This window comes from Gambusia affinis, linkage group LG15 (assembly GCF_019740435.1).
Source record: "Gambusia affinis linkage group LG15, SWU_Gaff_1.0, whole genome shotgun sequence".
Lineage (NCBI taxonomy): Eukaryota > Metazoa > Chordata > Actinopteri > Cyprinodontiformes > Poeciliidae > Gambusia > Gambusia affinis.
The window spans coordinates 23762749-23787058 of NC_057882.1; the positions used below are offsets into that span (position 1 = coordinate 23762749).

Genomic DNA, 24310 nt, shown 5'->3' on the forward strand with positions numbered 1-24310 from the left:
CAAACATTTTGTGAGAAAAAGAAAATATAGCATGAATATTGAAGTTAACATGGGGGAAGTTGACATGCAAATAAGTAAACTTATTTGCATGTTCTTAAAGAGTTATGTTGTGTGAGATTTACATCACTGTAGCAAGAAAACATGTCTCTGTTTTGCTGCTCTTTTTGTTGTATGAATTTGTAATATATCGCTACCTTTTGAAGGCTCTCCATGAACTACTTCATCATCATCAGGTTGGCTGTCCTTGTGAGATATAGGCCTACTACAAGTCTAATCTTCTAATGGCTAAGTGGTCTCCTCAGTGATGACAGGGTGGAATCGATAAGAGGCACAAAGCTAAACGATACGTCCTGCTGTTTCTGTCTATCTCTCTTTGACTCCTTCTCATTCTCAGCCCATTTTGCTTCTCCCCCCTCCTCTGTGTTTAAATTCACAGTATCCTAGGCAACAGTTTTTCAATCTCTAGCAGTAGTGAAATGAACGCTGCTTTAATTTGTCTTTATTACTGCTTCGTTGGTCTTTTTTTCTCTCTCTCTCTTTCACAATATTTTGCACATGCTCAATATGAAATAGCAGGCAAGGTTTACAAAATGTCTTTCCACGCTCCAACGGCTTAGAGGTAATCAGTGTAAACTAGGGTTCTCAATCAGTGCCACTAATTTACCCCCACCAGCTCCCATCAGGCCGAAATGATGCATTATTCGCCTAATGTCATAGAGTGGCCTCTCAGATGAACGGCTCTTTAATGGACCTTGATGACTGACGGAAATGCTGGGAACATTATGCTTGAGAAAGGCATAGATGAGAAAATGTATGAGAGGCGCATCAGACACATCTTGCCTATTTGGCAAAATGAGGCCAGTTGGATTAATTGTTTTCCTCACTAGAAATAAAAAAAATGGAAGATAATTTAAATGTCTCTAGTAGTGCCTACTTCTACTTCCTTTCCTTTGCTCTTGTTTTAGCATAAACAAATGAGCATTGTCATGAGCACCAGTTGTCATCATCACACGCTTTAGTGGCATGCATTTAGAAATCCTCATACAGTAGACCTTCACTGTTGGTGAGCAGTTCTCTGACAACCCACACAGCATTTTGGTAAATGCATGTTCATTCGAAGTCTTTAAATGAAATGTACCTTTTACTTCTGAGCTCCAAGAATATATGCATACACTCATGCAAAACAGCAAATGAGTACATTCCCCTGGGAGAATTATCTAGAGTTGAAAACCTAATTTGAAGCTTGCAGCTAGTGGTTGCACCAGATTATCCCCCAAAGCAGGGCTAGAAAATTGTAGCAATCACAGTGCAGAGTTTTATAATGCTCTGTCACAACTGACCAATGCCAGTAAAAAAAACAAAAAAAAACAGAAAACAGGAGAGTGGGGAGAGGAGATGATGGATGTTCTTTCCCATGACACAAAAAGTAAACAGTCAAAGAAGTTCAAGAAAAGAAAAAAGAAAATAATTCAGAATAGGAATTTGAGTTCTCGAGAAGCTTTTATCACATGAGCTATATCAGTCGATGCCATCTGTCCACAAGAAAAGACTGAGGGATCTAAAGCTTCTGATGCGTTATACATAAAATCTTTTGATTTGCTTTTTGATGGACGATGCTTCAAATTGAATCTGGAAAATAAGCCAATAACATGTCAGGAGTAGCATTACAATAAAGGTGGACAAACCTCTGAGCACATATAACAGAAAAGTTATATGTGTAAAGTTCAATGAAGTACGGTAGTATATTTGTGATCATGTATGAAAATAAAGCATTTTTACCTATTTTTAATTTTTATTTTGCATATTTAACTTTTTTCCTGCACATTGCCAGTTGATGCTTATAATGTTATTTTCTTGATTTGCTGTAAATTTATTAATTATTTATAGTATTAGTCAGTCAGTTAACCAAAACCAGTACATTAGTGTCACTTTTAAACATAATGCACTGTTTCCTGTCATTCAGCCACCGCACATTGTCCACACTGACACTATAAGAGCAGAGGGTTGCTTGACTGATGACAACCCTCATTTGAACACAGATGGGTTTTTGCTAAGTGGTTCTTTTTAGTCTCAAGTATATGCTCAGCAGTGAAGGAGAAAGGAATGCACTGATTAAACATAATTCAGTGAAGCGTTTTCCTCTACTGCAGACAAAAATGATAATATTAGTGCCCAAAGCTTTTAAGGATCATATATTTCATTAGGAATACAATTGTTTTTACAAAGTAATGACTAGATGTAAGTTTTCAATATTGAGTTTTTACAAAAACTAAACTTTAAAACAGTAGGAAGAAAGTTAATGATGAAATGATAGTAAATAGGGCTGCACAGTGGCGCAGTTGGTAGAGCTGTTGCCTTGTAGCAAGAAGGTCCTGGGTTCGATTCCCGGCCGGGATCTTTCTGCATGGAGTTTGCATGTTCTCCCTGTCCATGTGTGGGTTCTCTCCGGGTTCTCCGGCTTCCTCCCACAGTCCAAAAACATGACTGTCAGGCTAATTGGGCTCTCTAAATTCTTCCTTGGTGTGAGTGTGTATGTGAATGGTTGTTTGTCCTGTCTGTTTTCTGTGTTGCCCTGCGACAGACTGGCGACCTGTCCAGGGTGAACCCCGCCTCTCGCCCGGAACGTTAGCTGGGGATAGGCACCAGCAACCCTCCTGACCCCATTAGGGATAAAGGGTGTATAGAAAATGGATGGATGATAATAAATAACTAAAATTTGAATATTACAGAGTAAATGTACTACAGTTTTCTGTAAACCAGTGTGTTTTGAAGTGATATTACATCCATTTGTTGCTGATGTTTTACGCTGTGGTCCAGGCTGTAAAATTGTGTACCGGGATTTTTACATCAATATTCAGAGTTGATTCAACAGAGGTCTATTCTGAAACCAGATATAACACACACGGGTTTTGCTGCTATGATGTAGAATAAGTAAATAGGCCATTCAGACACAATCTGAGTCTCCAGGCTGATGAATGAAATGACTTACAGAGGACACAAGCTCTGTGACACTGATGGACAGTCTGATATCGCTTCCCTAATCTTGCCCCCACTCTTTTCTCTCTCACATACACACACACACAAACCCCCACACACGCCTACCCACACCCACGCACACTGATTTCTCTTTCACTTTCATTCTTCACTCTTTCCTTACAGTTTTTTACTCTCGCTATGTGACTCACACTTTTTGTCTGAGCTTTTTTTCATTTCTCTTTTCTTCCCTTCGTACTCTTTCTCTCAATTGTTTATCTCTTATTTTCTCCTGTCCCTTTGGCCTTTACTGTCATCTCACTGGAGTTTTGTTCTGATTGCATCTCCATCACCCTCTCCTGCTCTGCCTGTCCCTGTCACACTGTTGTTCCACTCCCTGTCCTTTCTGTCGACACGAATGCACAAAAACTGCAACCACTACTACTTCGTGTGGAGAGCACAAGGTAAAAACAGGCATTCAGCAACAGTAAGATGAACATGAATAAAACATAGTTGTCTGAATCTCCTTCATTGTCTCCAGCAACACACAATCTGAAGAGAGGTTCTTTCATTTTCTGCAGAATCTTATGTCTCATTTCACTGTATTTCATTTAAGCCTTTCCTTTGTCAAGTAAATTTAGCCACATTTAATGAAACTTAAGAGCTTCCCTAAAGCTATGAGGACAGCCCATCATATTCTTGCTTAATAATTCTGGCAGAACGTTTCACCTGTCTTCTTGGCATAATTAGTAGAGTTAATTTAAATGGTCTGGTTTTAGGCATAGTCCTCATAATTTGCATGCCTGGATCATTTCAATGTTAGCCTGCTTTATCCATTTTTTTTTAAAAAAAAGGTATGATTTGGGGACCATAGTCCTGGAAGTCATCAAATCACATGTTCAAGTTGATCATAATCTGGGGAACTGCTGAAACATCACTATTTCTGTCAAGCAAAGTCAACGTCAACTTGAACTGTGATTGTGCCAACCTAGAAGGAAAAACTTGTAATCTGGAGCTACCCACATAGATAAGCGATTTGGACACATGTTTGCTAAATATGCCAAAGACTGAGCAAATAAAATCTTTGGAGGCATCAAAATGCAAAACCTGAGAACACTTTAGAAACAACCAAATATCAAACAGCATCATTGTGAAGTCAAATCAGAAGAAGAGGAAAAGAAGGAAAAAGAGAATAAAAGAGAAAAGAAATAAAGTGAAAAGAAAAAAGGAACAAGAAGAAAACATGGCGGAACAGTGGTTGTTATACTCGGAATATAAAAAGGGACGGACAATGATGGAAAATTTAGAAGCGGCAGGCAAGGCAACACAAAAAAAAAACAAAAAAAAACAAAAAAAAACGGAAGTTTGGTGTCACCTTTGAAAATTGATTTGCTCGTGTGATACATCTACAAACAAGCAGAGAGAGAGAGTCGGTGAGGCAGAAACTATTATTATTGTGAAATCACTAAGCATGACTGCTTGCATTCTGGATTAGCTTTAGCCTAGCCACCGGCTCGTTATCACCCGTGTAGTCATATCAGTTCTTAATTATGTTGCAGTTGTGAAATCTAGAATATTAATGGTTGATTAAGGTGGTTGGAAAGATTGTTGGGTTTTATTATTTAACTGCTGGATTTCGATTTGACTTCTAATTTATTAAGCATAGGCGTAATTTAACTGGGTAAAATACTTGACAATATTTATAGATAAACATTCATGATTAATATGAAAAAGTAAACATTTGTAAATAATTTGAAATGTCTAAAGTTAAAGAACTTAAGTTGGCTAATTTGCTCACTTTGTGGGTTGATGTGCAGTGGTTTATTTTTGTAGTTTGCTCAGTATTTTCTTTGCAGGCTGTGTAAAATTAATTTATGCATACCCAAAAAATACAGGTTTGTAATGTTTATTTTTTCTTCTTTTCAAATTGCTTAAAGGTTTTTACCTGCTTCTGGGCCATCTGTAAGAGCAGCGTCCTGACATTGATAAATTAATGGAGGATAAACGAAGACAAATACTTGGTCCTTTGAGTGGAATCCAGTTGATAAAAAATCTATATGGAATCCATGCCTTTTCAAGTGGGAAAACTGCACAAAGTAAAGGAGAACTTGACCATTATTTGGTAAGATTCCTTCATTGTCACTAGTATGTGCAGATTGCACAATATGAACTGAATGATTAAGAATGAGTACTTCCAAATTTTTGTCTTCACCTCAACACTTAGGTCTGATGTTTATTTACAGTTCCGTGTTCCAGTGAAAAATCATCCCAAAAACACATTGTCACTGGTTTTGGGAATAATTGGAAAGCTTAATATTAAGCTATCTGAACTCCATTAAAATGTATGGATATTGCTTAAAAGCAGGGTTCATGCCAGGAAACAAAACAATGTTAAATAAGCTTTACCGTTTTTGCTAAACAGAATGATCAAATATGTTTGGTGATAGCTACAAAAACAGTGAGGGTAAAATGTTGTTTTTGATAGGAAAAAAAAGTACGCTAGTAAAATTGTCTGCCTCATGATTTTTATACTTAGTGATTGTAGACCTCTGCAAGGAACTGTTGGACACAATTTTCACATTGTATGCACATTTTCTAGTTTTTTTATTTCCGCTGCTGGCACACCAGTAAGATCACATTTTGAGTCTTGACTGTGTTCCAACATCATCAGGCGTAAGCCTAAATTTGAATGATCTTGAAGGTTCCTGGTTTACATGGAGCATTTGTGTAAAGCAGCTTGTTCACCCTGACTTCTTACCTGCCAGCTTTTCTCTCTGCCAGCAGATTAACCTGTTTGCTCTTCAGCAGAACTCCTGTTAGGCAAGAAAATAAAATGATTTTCATTCTTTCTGAAAATATGTAACACTCAATTGAATCTACTGAGATGAAATAATTGTCAATTTTGTCTGCCACCCACATAAACTCAAAGTATGCATCTCACTGTTTCTGTAAAGAAAAGTCATTTTTTCCATGAAGATGCTGCCTTTTTTCTCTTTCTTTTTTTTTTTTTTTACCTGTGACTTGTTTTCCATCTGACCTGGTTGAGCTGAAATTGGGAGTATTCCTACCCTTCATGGGTTAGTAAAGTGGAAAATAGCATGGCACTTTCATAGAGCTTGACTGCATCCCACTGATTAGAGCAATCGATCGAGAGATAAAGAGAGGAGGAGGGAGTGCGTGCGCCCATGTGTTGACAGGAGGCTTTTGTGACTAAGCAAAATAGACAACCTCAGAAGACTCTTCAACACACTCCACCTTTATTTTGTACTCATATGAAGTAAAGAAAACAACAGTGCATCCGATTTCAGCAAAAGGCCCTTATCTCTTCCCCAGACCTTTTGCAGTGTTTGCTTTCCACAGGTCAGTCAGTCAGTAGGAAGATTTGATTTGACATTCATAGCTCTCTGTTGATATATGTGTGATTACCTGTAATGTATTACTGTCCAACTCCGATAAGATGTGGCACACGGGTCAGGACTATAGACCAGTATGACACATTACTTAAGGGATGAAGCAATGAAATGTTTTTTTGTCTTTTTTTAACAGTCATGCTTTGTATGGTCTCAGAATAAAATTTCAGACAATATTATAACATTATGTAAACACCCGGAGTTGCAAAGTCCAGGTCACATTTCATCTTCAATATTACACAAAAATATTTAGAAACTCATCCTCTGATCTCTGTTGAATCATATGGAAGTAAGACTACTGATCCTGTTTTAAATGCTCTCATTCAACCGAATGACTTTGAGGAGTGTAATGATGCAATACGAGTTTTTAAAGAGAGATGCATTGCAAGTCAATTTTAAAACAGCCATAGAAACCCCAAGACTCGGAGACAGATGGATGTCTCCACACTTTCATTACTGTAGCTTGAGTTTATCAGACAGACTCAATTTTCTGACTGGTCTCCCTAAAGCACTGGGAGGCAACACAGAAACATTCAGAGTTTTGAAGCTCTGGTGGATCTTGTGACTTGACAGTCAAGCGCTGGCATGAATTCTGTACGTCTTCTGAGAGCGATATAGTTGCTGGCAAGGGAAAGATTAGGTTTTGAAGTCAAACACTTGGACTGACAACAACATATTCAGTCTGTAATAAATCACTAAGGTGACCTTTAAAAGACAACTCAACAACTCCTAATACTACAAGCTCAGACTTAATTGCAAATACTAAAATGATAATAAGCAGATAATTTAAAAAAGAAGCATTCAGTTTCCACGCTCATGTCTAGTGCTTTTAAGAAAATTGCAATAGAGTCAAAAGTTTGCTTGTAACAAAACATTTTCTACCATAAAGAAGTTTCAAACACCAAGCCCAGAAGTTTATAACTTAGCAGTTATATTACAGTCTTATTTGTTTGAGTAAGTCATTCTACAGAACCAGTGTTCTGATAGATGTTGAATGATTTCTTCTTGGTAGTAGTGTGTAGTAGCTGTGTCAGCTACTGTTTTAACTTGTCTTATTGCTGCTGACTCTGAGCAAAGTTTTTGACACAGAAGACCAGACTTCTGACCTCTGAATAGTTTAGCTACACAGGTCAGGTTTAAGGCTTTTTGTTCTTTAAATGGGGAGGGACACCTGAATCAAATGGATGAATTGCCTAATCAACATGACAAAGTGACCTTTGAGGACTGGAGTTGACCAACCCTTTGCAAATATTAAATATGCCACTGTATTTTTCAAAGCTGGTGATGCCCCATACATGCGTGTATGGGGCATCACCAGCCCCATACATGTGCACTGAGTTCCCAGGGCTGTGACTTTGTCAAAAGAACTGTTGGCAAGGTTTCATTTTTTCTTTCTTTTCCATTGACCCTCAATCCACCCTATACAGTACAGTTAAGCCCAAAATGTTTAATAACCTCGTCAGATGTTTAAAACTAAAGTAATTTTTAAATATTTCGAACATATTTCCAAGATGTTTTTTTAACTGGAGCTAATACTAACAATTTGAAGTGTCCCAACTGTTGAGTCCTGACTTAAGTCCAAGAGAAATCTTGTGAAGAGAACTAAGACAGACATTTGTTTTAAATAAAATGTTGATACACTGATAAGTTATTCATTTTTAAAAATTACGGTAATGCTCCTTTTCAATGCTAAATTATCTTTTGGAGGAAACTTACCCCCTATCTGAAATAAGCTTCTTATTGAATAATTTTATTTTACATTTAACATTATAAGGGGTATGAATACTTTTGGAGATGCCATAACATAAGAGATGGGCACATTTTTTTGTAGTATTTCATAATAATGTTTTATTTCAAAACAGTGTTTTTAGCCTTATTTTAACAAGTTTTGTTAGAATTGTTTGTTTTTTTAATTAATATTGCATTTTGAACAAAGTGATTATTATTGTTTAATTTGCACAACCACTTGACATCACACTGTAATATACTGTTCAATCTTGGACTCATGACAATGTAAAATGCTTTCTTCTTTTTTTCATAATGTTTCATTTATTTGCAATGCAGATTACTTCAAAGTTCAAGAGCTAAATCTGACATCAAAGGCAAATCCAAAGTGTTCACTTCAGAGCAAGATGAATGAGCACTACGCAACTCTGTAATATCTGTTAACTGAACAGTTAGCATGAGAAATAACAAATATCCTTATCTTCTTGTAGCTTATATTCCTATCTGGGTTAGGTTTTGCATCGTTTTATGATGATAATCCAAGCACTAACAGTAAAAATAATCAGCATTTTCCCATTAATGTGAAAGATTATTGTAATATATGCTTTATTTTATTGTGATTATTTTTTCGATTTTTGGCCCAGAACAGGCACACAATGTTTTGTACCACTATTATTAAACCAGTGTTTTTATTTTTCCCTGTTTTTGGTCAGTCATTAGCTTTGAAAAATGAGGAAAAAAATAGCAAATAAAAATGTTATTATTCAGATAAGTTTCTGTGCTTTGAATTTTCTAATTAATAGTGCCTCATCTCTTCAACAATTCTAAACACAAAGTTAAAGCTTAAGAATCTGAAACTTGGAAATTCTTTTTCTGTATGATATATAGTTGTTCACAGACTATAGATCTTTAGTCTACTTTAGCTATGATTAGTGCCCTCAGAATTTAAATTGAGCATAAAAACATGAACTAATTGTGTGCATATTTAAAGAGACACTTTAAAGCTCTCTCACAATTCTTTAATTCGTTACTCTATCCATCTAATGATTTTGTTCATTGATCTCTGTTGGAAATGCTGAATTTTCCCTTCTTTACTCTTGATCTCTTCTCTGAGTTAAAAATGGATCACTCTGGAGGCATCCTGAAGCCTTTTCAGGCATAACCCTAAACCATCTGAGCTTAAGGATTAAGAGCATTAGTTCTACTAATTTTAACTGTGTAGGACAGTATATCTTACATGTGAATGAAAAAAAAAACATTCATAGTATGATAGTACCTTTCTTTAAGAATGCTGCTTGCTGCTGCCAATCTAAATACCACTGCTTTTCTCTAGAACCTTATTTTATAGTCTACTGCAGTGGTCCCCAACCACCAATTGGTACCGGGCCGCGCAAGAAATAATTAAATATGTCCATGCTGTGTATTGAGTCTGGAGGAGCTTTTATTTTGAAAATCCTAAACCGGATGCTGTCGGTTACGTGCTAACATGCAGCAGAATGACTAAGAAACAACTGCATCGGTGTCGATCCTCACAACATCCCCCCCCGTTGGTCCGCTGTACTAAAAAGGTTGGGGACCCCTGGTCAACTGGACATTAATGGCAAAGTTTCAAAAATACATTTTAAATTGCATTATGACGTTTTTGGTACATTGTTTTTTCTTGGGGCGTTCTTTAGTTTTTCACAACCATTTCTGTATTTGTTTATGTGGACGAAGATATTACAGAATCGTTGGTGTGTCGATTGAAGAACCAGAAGATTAAGACCGTGAAACCTGATTATTGTTAGAAAATATGTTTTCATGATGACCGTTTTCTGTTTCTAAATTATTTTTATCTTGCCCATCGCTCTAAGAATCAACTTATTAGTTACTCAGTTGAAAAATTGTAAATAACTTCAAGCAAGCAAGTCTGTGCCACCAACTGAAATACATAATATAGGGGTACAAGGTATGTAAAAATCCACCTCCCTAGACACTCTGACACGTCAGATATTAGCTTAGTTTTAAGGTGTTGAAATGCTGAATAAAATGAGAAGACCAACATTAAAGATCTATTTTCTGCAGAGTACATGCAAATGAAATTAGTCTGAAAAGTGGCACATTAATACTGTTATGAACAGGAATGAATGGAGATGATTAATATATGTGTAAAGATGTGATATCTCTGCTGTAATAAATAGAACAATTGAAAAGGGAAAAGGAGAAGATAAGAAAAATTTACATTTTTACTCCTGTTGAGTTAGGGAGAAATGTTTTAGTATAAATTGGAGTTCACTGATGCAAGCATCTTATAATTAAAGTATTTCAGTAAAAGCAGAGCAACAACAGCTCACAGGACAAAATGTTCTCTAACACTCGAATCTAAATAAAAAATCTAATCAATTTATTCGATGAACACAAGATTTCAACTTAGATTGTTTTTACAGTCTATTTTTAATATATTTTGTACTGTAGTCTTTAAAATGATTAGACTTTTCTAGAGTTCTTATTTCAAAACATGAATATCTTGAACATTTTCACAATGCATCTTTTATGTTTGGAACAATAGATAAAATCTATCAGTCAGTGAGGAGGTGAGCTGTGTCAAAGTAACTCCAGCTGTCACGAGGTGATCATAACTGAGATGTCAGAGTCCAAAGTGGATATACATCATTTAGCAGAGATGATATAACAAAGAACCTGTTAGGACAGATGTGCTAAAGGTTAGGCAGACTTATCAGAGGAATATAGAAAAAGAAAACAAATGGAAAAAGGGAGTTCAAGTGGCGATAATAAGACATCAACAGGCTCTTTTTTATATTATTTTTGTGAAAGATGTGTAATTTTGATTAAAATATGTGGGAGGATTATTACAACAATTAAAATAATGACAACTGTGATAGGGCTGCACAGTGGCGCAGTTGGTAGAGCTGTTGCCTTGCAGCAAGAAGGTCCTGGGTTCGATTCCCGGCCGGGGATCTTTCTGCATGGAGTTTGCATGTTCTCCCTGTGCATGCATGGGTTCTCTCCGGGTTCTCCGGCTTCCTCCCACAGTCCAAAAATATGACTGTCGGGTTAATTGGTTTCTCTAAATTCTCCCTAGGTGTGAGTGTGTGTGTGAATGATTGTTTGTCTTGTATGTCTTTGTGTTGCCCTGCGACAGACTGGCGACCTGTCCAGGGTGACCCCGCCTCTCGCCCGGGACGCAGCTGGAGATAGGCACCAGCAACCCTCCCGACCCCATTTAGGGAAGAAGGGTGTAAAGAAAATGGATGGACAACTGTGATATTTACATTTATCTTGGATTTTTTTAATATGTAGTTGTAAATACACAATAAATTTCTTAGTAGCTTTCGACAAATGTTTACAAGTATAATTCCTTTTTTCTTTTAGTGCTTTATGTAAACTGATATTAGCTGATTATTTAATTGGTGAGTGGCAACAGGTGGGCGAGAGTCAGAGCTGCATTATTACTGTGCAAAGCATCGCCCAGCCCATACTTTCCAGGGCATCTCAAATGATCAAAAGTAATTTCCCATAGCTAAGTGACTGCTTGTGTTGTGAAATATATGCGCTAGTTGCTTTAGTTCAGCAAACAAGGCAGCTTTTTGAGTTATTACTCTGGTTTATGCAGTGGATTCTCAGACAGCAGAGAGGCCTTGGGTGATCCCCTCCTTTTGCACCTCAAAGGGCCAGAATGGGGTGAAAAACGGGACGCAACTTTTAATTAGAAGTAGCTAATCAAATACCACTTTCATCTATTACACTAACGTTTTCTTCCCACATTTGCTTAGAAACTTCAAAACACAGTGGGGCACCCAATCATCATTGACTGGAAATGCAAACAAATACACTCAGTTGGATCTTGTCCTTCCAACTGTAAAACAGCTTTTGATGTGCTACTTCTGTGTGTGCCGCCCTTATGGTCATAACTGAGATGACCCATCTGGAAATCAAAAACTGATTTCCAGATGTATTACTGGACCTCAAAAGCCTTTGTAGTTTTTTCTAATCAAAAATGTCCATTCTTAACATTAATCTACACAAAACCTCTATGATTCACATTAAAATCTCATATAGGCTCTGTTCATCAACCTTGCTGTTGGCAAGTTCAAGTATAGGTGACTATTAAAGCTGTCTATTTCCGATAGTACAAGTAGATACTCAAATTTTCATTTATATCAGATTGAATTTGCATGAAATGACCTGGGAAGTGTTTCTGCTTGCGCATTTTGCTGCTGTACATAAAGTATTCATTCCATATTTCTAGTTGGCTTCAGCAAATTGGAGAGCTGTAAGAGACTGGATCAATGGTCTATTTTAATAAAAATCACATCACAAGTGCAGCTGCTAAGCTTCTATTTTCCATGCAACTACTGAAGTGATCAGATAATGACATGATAATACATCCATAAACTATATCTACTGTACATATGCTGATGCATTAAATACATTGACCTGGGCTTAAAGGAGATGCCAAGGGGTGTTTATTTATTTTGGATCCATTAGCCTCAGCAGATCCATTATAGTTGGCCATTAAATAAATGTAATGATGTTATGACCATTTTGTTTTCTAATATTTCTATATATAATAAACATAAAAATGTACATTAAAGACTTTATTCACATTCATTGATATTTTTAAGATGAGCTAAACTGACCTTTCAGAATGTTGTTTACCACTCAGTGGTTGCGTATGACTCACACAGATGTCTTTGCGGGGGGTTTCCTCAGGGCAGTGAATATTTTTCAAATTGTATTTTATAACTTCTTTTTTCATAGCTCTAAAAGAAAGATTTTATTTTTATGTTGGACATTTGCTGCAATTCTGACAGGTTGTGCAAAAAAACAAGAAAAAAAAAACTAAACTAAATTGTCTTAAATTAAATGGAAATATTCAAAAAGGATTTGAATTATTAATTGAAAATAAGCAACTTAAAGGCACTCTTCTATCCAACAGCTCCCTACGCCATTCCAGATTAATTCTTTTAAAGGAATAGATCAAGAATGTTTTTGTTTAGATTTTATTTTTCTGAACTGAAACTGCACGAGCAACAGAGTGCCTTTTAAAGAGCACTTATAAGGAATGAAAATGCTGTTAGATTCATTTTAGCAGAATTCAAGTCCTAAAAACAGTGAGTACTATTATTGACACCAACAGAACATATTGTGCTTCAAGAAATTGAACCACAGAGTTGAAGTGAAAATGTTCAGATTTAAATATTGTAAATAGACTTTATTGTTTAATTAAAGACAATTAACCTGAAGGTAAAGGTACAGTTGTTTTGTCTGTCATAATTTCTGCAGTAATTTTGAATAATTTAGAATACTTGTTCAGCTGATGCTTGTTGTTCAGATTAAAGGGTTTTTTAGAATGTCAATCCATGAGTAAGTATTAAATATATATTTCAGCCTACATTTCTGCATGAAAATTATTTTAATGGTCTACTCTCATCTTGTTATCTTAGATGCCAAGTTTTTGAGTCTTGAAAACAAGCTAATCTACACAATACTTTGCCTAGTTACTAAAATAAGTCAACTTTTCAATAATATTTGAACTTATAGACTGACTGTATATAAATTGTATTTTCATTACTTTTTAATACAGTTGCCCACTCTGAAATTTTTATGTAAGATTCATTTCTGTAGGTATACTGATAATTTATTCTCTTCAAATGTGTTACTTAATGCTGGTCATTCTATTTTATAATGCGATGAATAAACAGTTGCATGACTCAAAAGCACAGTAATTCACAAAGACAGCAGAATAATTTCAGTTGTTCATACTAGGTCAATCAGAACAATGCATGCACTCACTGATACATTAATTTTGGGGGGTTTAGGATGAATTTGAATGAGATTTATTGAGATTTTTTTAGGGTGGTATTTGTTAAAAAAAATCTAATATGTGTTGAATGCACCATTTCCAAAGGCAGTGAAACACAGTCTGAGCATGATGCTGCTTACTTCATGCTTGAAACATTTTAATATTAGTTTAAAAAAAAATTTCAAATTTCAAATTTGTGCTACAAAAGGCCCCTGTTCTGCATTTTTATTGGCTTTTCCGCAAACAAATATTTTTTCTTTTTGTGGTTTCTTTTTATCTCTTCACTTCAAGTATTCAAAGTGTTCACAGTACAACATTTACCTGTTTCTATTGAAAGTGTACACTGGGACTGCGATGTAGCTCAACACAACCCTAAATATCTATCCATGTGTTACAGCAAAGCTTTCTACCCCTTCCATTCTAACATATTGATTATGTCTCATCTTTCACTCATTTATCACTACTAGAAACCTAAATGCTGACAAACAGATTGTTTAAAAGTAGTTCAAATGATTTAAGAGTAATTATCTGGGCATCATCAGAAAGTGCACTAGCCAGTTGTTGTCAGCAACTGGCTAGTGCTCACTAGATCAGTTGTTGCATCTACTTTAATTCATGGTGTGTACACACGAGTCTGAGAGCATGATTACCAGATTTACCACATGCATTCTAAAAGACGTCATTTTATTGGCAATAAGGAATTATTATTTCTTTCTTTTTTTGTCTTGTCTGGACTTCTAACTGAGTGCTGCATTCAACTTTATAGTTATATTGTTGCTTTTTTGCTTTAAATAAGGTCTATCAATCTCTGAGATGCATTTGATGGATTTACATGTAGATATATCTGAACTGCTGACTCAAGAGTGGAAAGAAAAGATGAAAGCTATTTTTCAAACAGATTCTTGGATAAGTAGGTATGGCATTTTTGCTGACCTTGCAGTTCATCTGCTGTTTAGTAAATCATCTGAATTGGTTGCTCGTGATGTTTAACTGTGCATGGTAGTTTCATTCATCAAGGTGGCATACAAATTTTAAATATTATTCATAATCGACCAATGAGGGAATTGTATTTTAATCTTTGTTACGGTTGGAGGTAAAGATCTCAATTCAACTTAATAATTTCAACTGCTTTAAGTTCCAATTCAACGGTGAACACATTGCTGTGCTCTTGGTGCCCTACAGTATTTTCTTATGTGATTGTACACTTCACATTTCTCAGTCCTTGTAATTTATTTCCAAAGTAGAATGGGCGAGACTGGTCTGCAGCCTAGCTATCATGGAATAGTGTGGTAGTTAATGGAGATGCATTGTAGGCCAAGATTTTATGCTGAGTGCACTTTATGACAACAGAGAGATGTAGTGCTGGACGATAGTCAGTAAGCTTTAACTCAGTCCTTTCTATGCTCAGGGGGTGATTGACGTGACAGGGGAATATTAAAGATCTTTGATGACACATGGCAAGTATAGAGGAAAGTATAGGATTCTTAAAAGGTCCATGAATTTGCCTTGTGTTTACGTTTTAAAAATGACCTACTTATTTTATATTTAAGTGCATGAAAGAGATGCTGTCTTTTGTTAAGGAACTCTGATTTAGTGTACATGAGGCATTTTTGTCTCTTGGATAAGTAGCATTTGTCTTTTTAGTTTTTTTTTTTATTATTATTTTTGAGTGGGTTCTACAATTATTAGAAATCCCTTTTTAGTAGTAGATTACAGTTTGAATAATCTATTCAGAGAAATTTGGAAAAGTTTACATGAACAACGTATGATCTTTTTAGAAATCGTAACCTTGTTCTGACTGTTATTTGAAATAGTAAAATCATTAATGCTTAAAATGATGGACGACTTATTGGGTTTGAAATATAATGCATCTATTGCACTTGAAAAACAAATACCATAAAACATACATACGGCCAGCTTGGTTTGATTTTTAAGCCTATGTAAAGTTAAACTAAACCATTCTTTAAAATGTTTATGTATTATCTACATTTTTGTTTATAATTTACATCAACAATCAGAATATGAAGACAAAAACATTTCTGTATTTCCCACCCTGACCATGGGAGGATCAGTAAGTGGTGGCTTTGTGCTTGTGCCATTTATTTGGAGATGGGATGAGTGGAGAATTGATCTGGTTCCAGCTGGGATGGGCAAAGGGCCCATGGCAAAGGGGCCCATGGCAACAGCTGCTGCTCACAGAATATGAGTAAGAACAATACTTGCTTCCATGTATCTCCAGTAACACCAGAAAACGCTGCTGGAATTGTCTCTAGTTAGTTTTTTAAATTTTTTTTTTTTTTAAATCAACTTGCTAAAGGGATCTTAAGAGTCACTTAATAATTTAGAATATGCCGAAATGCTGCTGTTGAAAGAAATAATCTGTTGTTGTTTTATGATTATGTTGTGTTCATTAGCTTTTGGGGCCAAAATACAAATTAAATATTTAGTAACAAGTAAGTTGTAGACTTAAACATTTAAAAAAACATATACAATTGGTTTCTCACACCACAGAATCGGTAATAAAAGCAAACATTTTTTGAAGTAAGAAAATCTTATTTTCTTAGTTCCCAAGCAAAAATACAAATGAATCCAACATAGCTGTCACATGCATTACAATAGATATTCTTATTTATTAGCACTAATAACGTCTTGTTTCTGATTAATCTAGTGGCACACTTAGTGATGTTTATTCTACATTAATGAACAAATTCCATTATCATTTAGTTATTTTGCAAATAATAGTTTGAGATCAGTAGAAAGGTCTGCTGTTTTTTTCAGTTTAGAATTAGAATAACTTGAATGTGACATCATTCTCAGATCTAAGCTCCAAATCAATTTAAAAAAATGCAGTGTAACTGCCATGGATTTGCTTCAGGCCTTTTATAGCTTAGTGCCAGCCCTGGTCAGTGTCTCTGTAATCACACCACTCGGCTTATTTAGGAAACACTGTCTGGACATTGAATGCAGTGTACAGTGTTCCAATGTTTCATTCGTTCTCTTTCTGGAAACTCCATGGAGTACTCTAAGATGTCTGTATCTAGTTAAGGTGTCTAGATATAGACACCTTAACTGTATCTAGACACAGTGTTTAGATCAGGGGTCTCAAACTCCAGTCCTTGAGGGCCGCAGTCCTGCAACCTTTAGATGTGCCTCTGCTGCAGCACACCTGAATAGAATAATTAAGGCTCTGGAGAACTGATCTACACAAGGTGGAGGTAATTAAGCCATTTCATTCCAGTGTTTTGTACCTGTGGCACATCTAAAAACTGCAGGACTGCTGCCCTCGAGGACTGGAGTCTGAGACCCCTGGTCTAGATGGTCATTAAGACACCTCTTAGACACCTCTTAAGTTTACCTATGATGTTGTTTCAGTGGTTGGTTGGTGAACTTAGCAAGTCATTAAACTTTCTATTTAGATGCTAGTATCAGCAGAATAGTTCTGATCCAATTTGCTGAAAGTTGGTTGAGGATGAACTTTCTCGTTAGGATTCAGGATAAAAGCATGACTTAAGATTTTATGGCATTGTACGCAGCATTGCTATTTTTTGATTATCCATCCATCCATTTTCTAACACCCTTGTCCCTTGGGTTGGGGAGGGGTCTTGGTGCCTATCTCCAGCTAACGTTCTGGGCGAGAGGCGGGACACACCCTGGACAGGGAGAACATGCAAACTCCATGCAGAAAAACCCCGGGCCGGGAATCGAACCCAGGACCTTCTTGCTGCAAGGCAACAGCTCTACCAAGTTTTATGATTATATTTCTTCTTAATATATTGCGCTGCAAAATAATTCAAACATTGGCAGCTCATCTCTGGGTCATTTATCGAAAAGTAAAGAATACATTATTCAAATGTTTAGAATACTGAGAAATATTTATTCTAACTCCTCATTATAAAATCCATTCTCTTGAGGCAGCTCTCTTGTTTAAAGCGCTTTACCCAAAGAAACTCAGCACCTCTCTCTTTGTCTGCATTTAGGTGTATGTGTGTGTGAGATAGAGCAAGGCCACTGTTTAAGACTGCCACTGTTTGTCTTTCTCCCTTACCTCTCCTCTCGCCATGCCAGGCGTTGGGCCCTGAGCTCATCTGTAGCTCAGAGGATCTGGAGTATGGCCAGAAATGCAACCTCCACTGCCAGCACAACACTTGTCTTGACCTCAATAAGCTAGCCACAAGAAGATACCAACGGGGCTTAGGGAAGCAAAGTTGCAGCGATAATAGCGAGTCTTAAGACGTCTCACCTGCAAGTGTGCTTCTGGCTGTTCAATGAGGCAGACAGCCTCATTGAACAGCTTCATTGTGATTCCCTCGGTTTTTCCTTTATTGTTCTCCATTTGTCCATTCCATGGCTTTTACTGTTGTTTTCTTCATTCCTTATGTTTATGTCAGTTATTTCTTTAATTGGTATCATTGACTTTTTTTTTTATTTTTCTTTTCCTCTTAGTCTTGAATGAACATAGTTCCCTGCTAATAAATTGCCAGTGTGGAAGACTGAACCGTAAGATTAATTTTAGGAGACACTTGACACCCTTAACTTTAAGCTTTCTTTAGATGCAATTAGTGGGAAAACAAATTAGGCCATGTCTAAGCACAGCAAGGGTCCTATTCAGCTAGTTGACAGTGCCAAGCTAGACACCAGGGTTTATGTAATTGGAGTTGCACTTCTTTGTAATTGGCTTACTTTTTCTAAATTTTTCATGTGTAACGGGAAAAATGTTACATAAAATAATTAGAAAGTGATTAGATTATTTCTATAATTTTTTCCAGTTTTATGCTCTAAGAAACAAATTGATTTTTCTCTGTGTGTCATATTACTAGAAAATATGGAGAGTTTAGGGATTGAAAAAAGAGATCTACCAATTTTTTTGTCTTGGTTTGGTATCTGAACGTATTCAGCTAGTTCATTGTCTTCATGACAGTAATTCTGTTATGTACCACTTTCACACATTGTGGTACACAAGTGAAAAACATTTCCTGTGTAGGTGTGAGTGTTAATAGTATAACTTGAATATGAGGTTTTCCATATGACTTTAAAGTGTCAGTCCATACACTGTTTACTGGGGAGCAAGTCTGAGTTTACAAGACTGTTACAAATTTAATGACTCAATGAAACTGAATGGTCGCTCTGACAACATGCTTGTTCAGGAGGAGGGATTGCTGCAAAGTCTGTGACTTCATGCAGTCAGTTGTGATTCTAGATTCTGTACATCGCTAATTAAATGGTTAAAAACATTTGATATATAAACTGATTTTCCATAATTTAGCTTATGTATATAATGTACTGTGTTTTTTGTCACCAACTGTGTGCGTAATGTGTTTCCTGTGCTGAGGAGCGATCATAAACGGCAGAGAACAGATTCGAGGTGAGGCAGGCAGTTCTCTTGCCTCATGGCAGGGGGCGCTCATGATCCCAGACATTGTGACTCCACAACTGCAGAGTAAGAGACAGTAACAGCGAGCTAGCCATACAGTAAAGTGCAACGACATATTTATAGTTTTCTCCTCTTACCACAGCCGTCACTTATTAATAATTGCAAAATAAACATTAAGCTTGAAACCATTCTACTGCAACAGTTGAATGTTCTGCTCTTTGTGTGCGAAACATTTTAGTATTTTTTGCCGTTGTTGTCAGTTGCTATGGTCTGCGTGTAGCTGCGCTGATACAGAGAGCGAGAAAGAAGTGGTTTTAAGTTGTACTTTAACAGGTTTTCTCTTTGCTTAGGAGCACAGCACAAAATTAATAATGTCTACATTTCCAAGTTTGATTGAGTTAACAGAATTATTCTACATCGGCAACGCGGCTGTGGATGGCATGTGAAAGAATAGTCTCTTTGCCCTCCAGCGTTGTTCGCATGCACAAAATTTTCTTATGTAAACAACAACATGCAGGGTGTATATTTATTTAAATATATATATATATATATATATATATATATATATATATATATATATATATATATATATATATATATATATATATATATATATATATATATATATATATATATATATATATATACATATATATATATATATATATAGTTCTCCACAGTGTGTTCTGTTATGGTCATTCCCTCATATCTCACAGAAAAAGACTTTGCCCTATGGGAAGTAAAAAATGTTGGAAGCAATATGCACTTCTTCATAGATGGTACCTTCAAGCACATTGAAGTCACTCATTTCATGAATACTGATGCACCCGTTACTACGAATGCTGTACTTTTACAGCCTTCATAAATATTAAGCAATGCTTTATCGTTGTCTTTTCTAGGTTGAATTGTATTCTTGCTTTTCTTAAATACATGCTCATTTATCCATCAAACAAATCCAACTGTTTTCTTGTCTGGTTAGGATGAGATTATGAAAAGTTTGCTCAGATATTGGTCCTTGTCATGTAGCACAGCCTAAGGTTACCTTTCCATATGAAGTGACAATGTTTTTGAGGCACTATTGCCTCAAAAACATTGTTGCCTGCTGCCAGTCCACTTCATCAGCAGCTGACTCCTTACACTGTCCCCCACATTCTGGAGTGTTTCCACTGTATTTTTAACTATGTAACTATGCCTAAGAATTCACAATCAAAGAACTGTTGTTAGTGGAAATTTTGCGTATAACACAAAGCAGAACAATGCAAACAAAGTTAAAATTATTCAGATTTGAGGTTTGAACAACTGAAAAAGTTAGAAAAGCTAACATCTGACAAACACTAACACTGAAACCCGAAGCCTTACCTGACACATTTGGTGATGCATTTTTGCCTCATCAGCCAAAAATTTAGACGATGATGATCTTCATATTCCTTTTACATCATCAGGAAGTGCATTTCAAGTGGCCAAGTATATCATTGACAAGCAATTTAAAATATTGCATAAAAGCATCTCTGTGTAACTGTAATATGGCACAAACTGACACTGCGGTGGCATGTATAGTTTGATATACTGTGAAGCTGTAGTTGTTACAGTGTACACTATTGACCTAAGCTGCAAAAAGGGCCATCAGCACAAAATCCCCTAACTTATTTTCTTCCAGTCTTTAAAAGTCCACCTAGAATAAAACAATAAGAAAAAGCTCAGTCATATATGTCTCCATTTTGTATCATGATCACACATGAGTGACAATCTTTCCTGTCAAACAAGGTGGGTTAAAAAAGGAGAATTGGATATTTGCCTCCTCAGAGAACGTGATAAACACAGAGGGGGAGAGCTGCGAGTGTGTCTGACATTTCCAGTGCTGGTATTTTGCTGTGTGAGACCTAGAGGGAGTGGAATTGAAGAAGCATACCATCGCTCTTTAACATTTGTTTGGGTAATGTTTGCACTGACTGTCTGCACCAATATAGCTTGTAGGGGTTGAAAACTTGTCATAAAGTTGTTTGAAAGACCACAGAAAATGTAAAACACAGAAGAAGTGATGGGAGAACAATTTCAAAGGTCCAAGGACTTGATAGAAAACGTGACATTTTTGTGTCATTGTGAAGCTGCTAAAAGATATGCATCTAACATCGGTAGACAGTATCACAGTACATTATGCTACTACAAGCCCTTAGAGCTTTTACACAAGAGCCAGAGATGTGCCTCTATGCTTTTATAATGCAGATTTCCTGTTTCTTCACAAACATTGTACTTGTACTGCAAGTTTTACACCCAAGCACACCAAATATGTGATCCTCCTGCAACTGGAAAACAAAACAGCTTGCTTAATGTGATGGTACACTTGCTTTTTGTTGTCTTGCGGTTTGGCACTGAGTTAAATAGTGCTTTGGAGAAGCATCAATCCCTCTTTAATAACCCACTTAATACAGATTTTTTTTTCTTAAAGTTCATGACTTTTTGACAAGTGAGCGTCTCTTAAAAAGCTTGATTTGCACTTTATTTTGTATTATTTGCAGTGTGAATCATAATTACTAGCAAACACGTCTTAGTGATACTGAAACTCCTGCAGTGCTGCAGATGCTGTTGTGGTGATCATAGCGCTCAGTCAGGAAGAAGGTAACATTTTGCTAGTTGATTTAAACTCCAGCTTTTACCTCTGTTCAGAAAGATATAGGAAATAATAAAAGAATCAAATTTTGAATGCAAGTAGCTGATAGGAGCTTTATTTGTGAGAGGGAGGGTTGAAGCACTTGGATGTTTTAATATACGTCTCTGTAAAAGCTCAAAGTAATGCCACTGTGTCCCTATATCAAAATGAACTATGAAGTGGTTTGTGCATTTTTTACGTTGATTTGTGGACATTTTCATTGGAAGATGTTTTGGACCATTCTCAATTAAATTTTTGAGATATTAAGGATTTATCAATCAAGTTTATATGATAGTTTTTTTATTCACAGTGTTTTTTATCCAACTAGTAATAACATTAAAGATAATATGTAAAGTTGTCTACATATAAGGTAGAAAAATAATAACAATTCTGTAATTTCACATAGGTAGGTAACAGCTGTTTTATTAAATTGTTCCCAGATTTAGACACATTGCTTGTAAATGATAAAATACAAATCAAATTGTAAATTGAAATGTTTTCATCTGGGTGAGGTATTGATTTGTAAGTATGCAGTGCAGGATTTGTTGAAATATGACACAGCTGCAAAGGCCTAATTGAAATGTCATCAATACTGTTCTGAATCCTGTTTTGCTCCTTGCTGTGTATTCTCTCCACGTAAACTTTCATTTCTAAGTGGCGTGGCTTTCCAGCTGCTTCACTAGTTTAGTGGGTCAACTATTGGACAATGGACCTTACCAAGCTCCGCCCAAGTCTCACAAACAGAGCCTTGCGGGGCGTTGTTTTTATGTAAACATGACTCGATTAGTGCATCATTTCTACCAGATTTTCACAATATATCAGCTACTACAATATATCAGCTACTACAATATATCAGCTACTACAATATATCAGCTACTACAATGGACAGAGTAACTAACAAGTTCATGTCATCATCTGGGAGGAGGTTACTGGTTTTTCAGTCACAAGTTGGTTGCAAACTGGAGGCCAGCAGGTGTCAGTCAGTTATGGTAGATCTGAACTTTGACCTCAATATGAGAAGCTAGACTGATAGGAGGAACCAAAGAGCTCTGTAAAGGTAAAGGCAAACCTTCTGAAGTTGAGATATAATTAATTTAATTTCACATAATTATCGCGGTAGAAGCCATGTGTTTGTTAAAATTTTATGAAATATATTTGTTCTGTTTGATGTTTGTTGTGAATGACATATCCTCACAAACAAACGAGGTAATTAGTCCAACGTTTAGAAACTACAGCGGCTGTAATGAGCCACAGCAAAGGTAAACAAAGGTAAAATAACCCGAACAAGTGATCAACTCAAAACCACTCCTACCTTTTTACTCTCTCTCTTTGTAGTTTAAGCATACCTGTTACCATGGCAACCACCTGCGCCCCGCAAGACGAGCAAAGATTACGTTAAAGACATAACATTCAGTCCGTTATGATATCAAGTTTCCAGGCTTGATATTTATTTCTCGATTACTAATCAACGTTTCCCTGAACACAGCGATGGTTGATTGACCAGCTGTACTTGGTGCTAGAGTGGCTAACACGAGAAACAGTTTAGTCCAAAGCCTTTTCTGCTAAAATAAAATCTTTAGTGTGTGTCAGATACAGTACACATTGCATATTGATCTGTTTAGCTAACGTAAGACTGTGTAGCAGACAGGCTTCAAGGTGTAAAAGTTGTATCAGTACTGCTATTATGCTGTACTTAGCTAACGGGAAGCATGTTTTTGTGAGACCGCCACGCACATTGTAGCCGCGCTACTTCGTAGAATTGGCATCAGTCAAAGAAAAGCGGACCCTTTGGAAAAGTAGTAGCCCATAAAAGCTACTACTTTTCAATTAAAAAGAGAATAAAGGCTGAGCTTTCAAATACACTCATAAATGGAAATCATTTCTAAATAACCATATCTTAATATCACAAATAAGCTTTTCAATGTATAACTTAAATATAATAATTTGTTGTAGATATATTGTTACAAGAACATAAATGTAAAAAAGTATAGTTCAGGTATATAAATGACTTTATTTTGGTAGTATGTCACATTCCTGTCTGAAAAGCATAACAGTAATGTATACTGATGTCTGCTGTATGACTGATAACTATTTACATGAAACATACAAGCATATTAAATCATCTATTTTCATGTAGAATGAGTCAGTGGGACGTGTATCTGCTTCTTAAAGGAGCGCTTCACTTCAAACACAAGTATTTTAACCACTATTATAGGGTGGAGATAAGGTACTGGGGGATAGTTGGGAGCATGGATAACCATAAGAGGTGAGATTCGGATTACATGCACACATCTTACTATAACATCAATGAATAAAGTTATCAAGAAATATTTTTATGCAGGTTGGGTTTATTCTTCTTCATGCATAGAAGACTGTTT

The 24310-nt window shown here is 36.1% G+C and overlaps 1 protein-coding gene and 1 long non-coding RNA gene across 3 annotated transcripts in view; one reads left to right on the forward strand and one right to left on the reverse strand.

The window, feature by feature from the left end:
• Nucleotides 1–24310, reverse strand: part of kctd16b (potassium channel tetramerization domain containing 16b) — an 88945-nt gene that overhangs the window by 26030 nt on the left and 38605 nt on the right. The window lies entirely within an intron of this gene.
• Nucleotides 4101–24310, forward strand: part of LOC122844475 — a 59055-nt gene continuing 38845 nt past the window's right edge. Inside the window, exons 1-2 of the long non-coding RNA XR_006372888.1 lie at nt 4101–4406; nt 4911–5095. This is a non-coding gene — a long non-coding RNA (uncharacterized LOC122844475). The remainder of the gene's footprint in view (nt 4407–4910; nt 5096–24310) is intronic.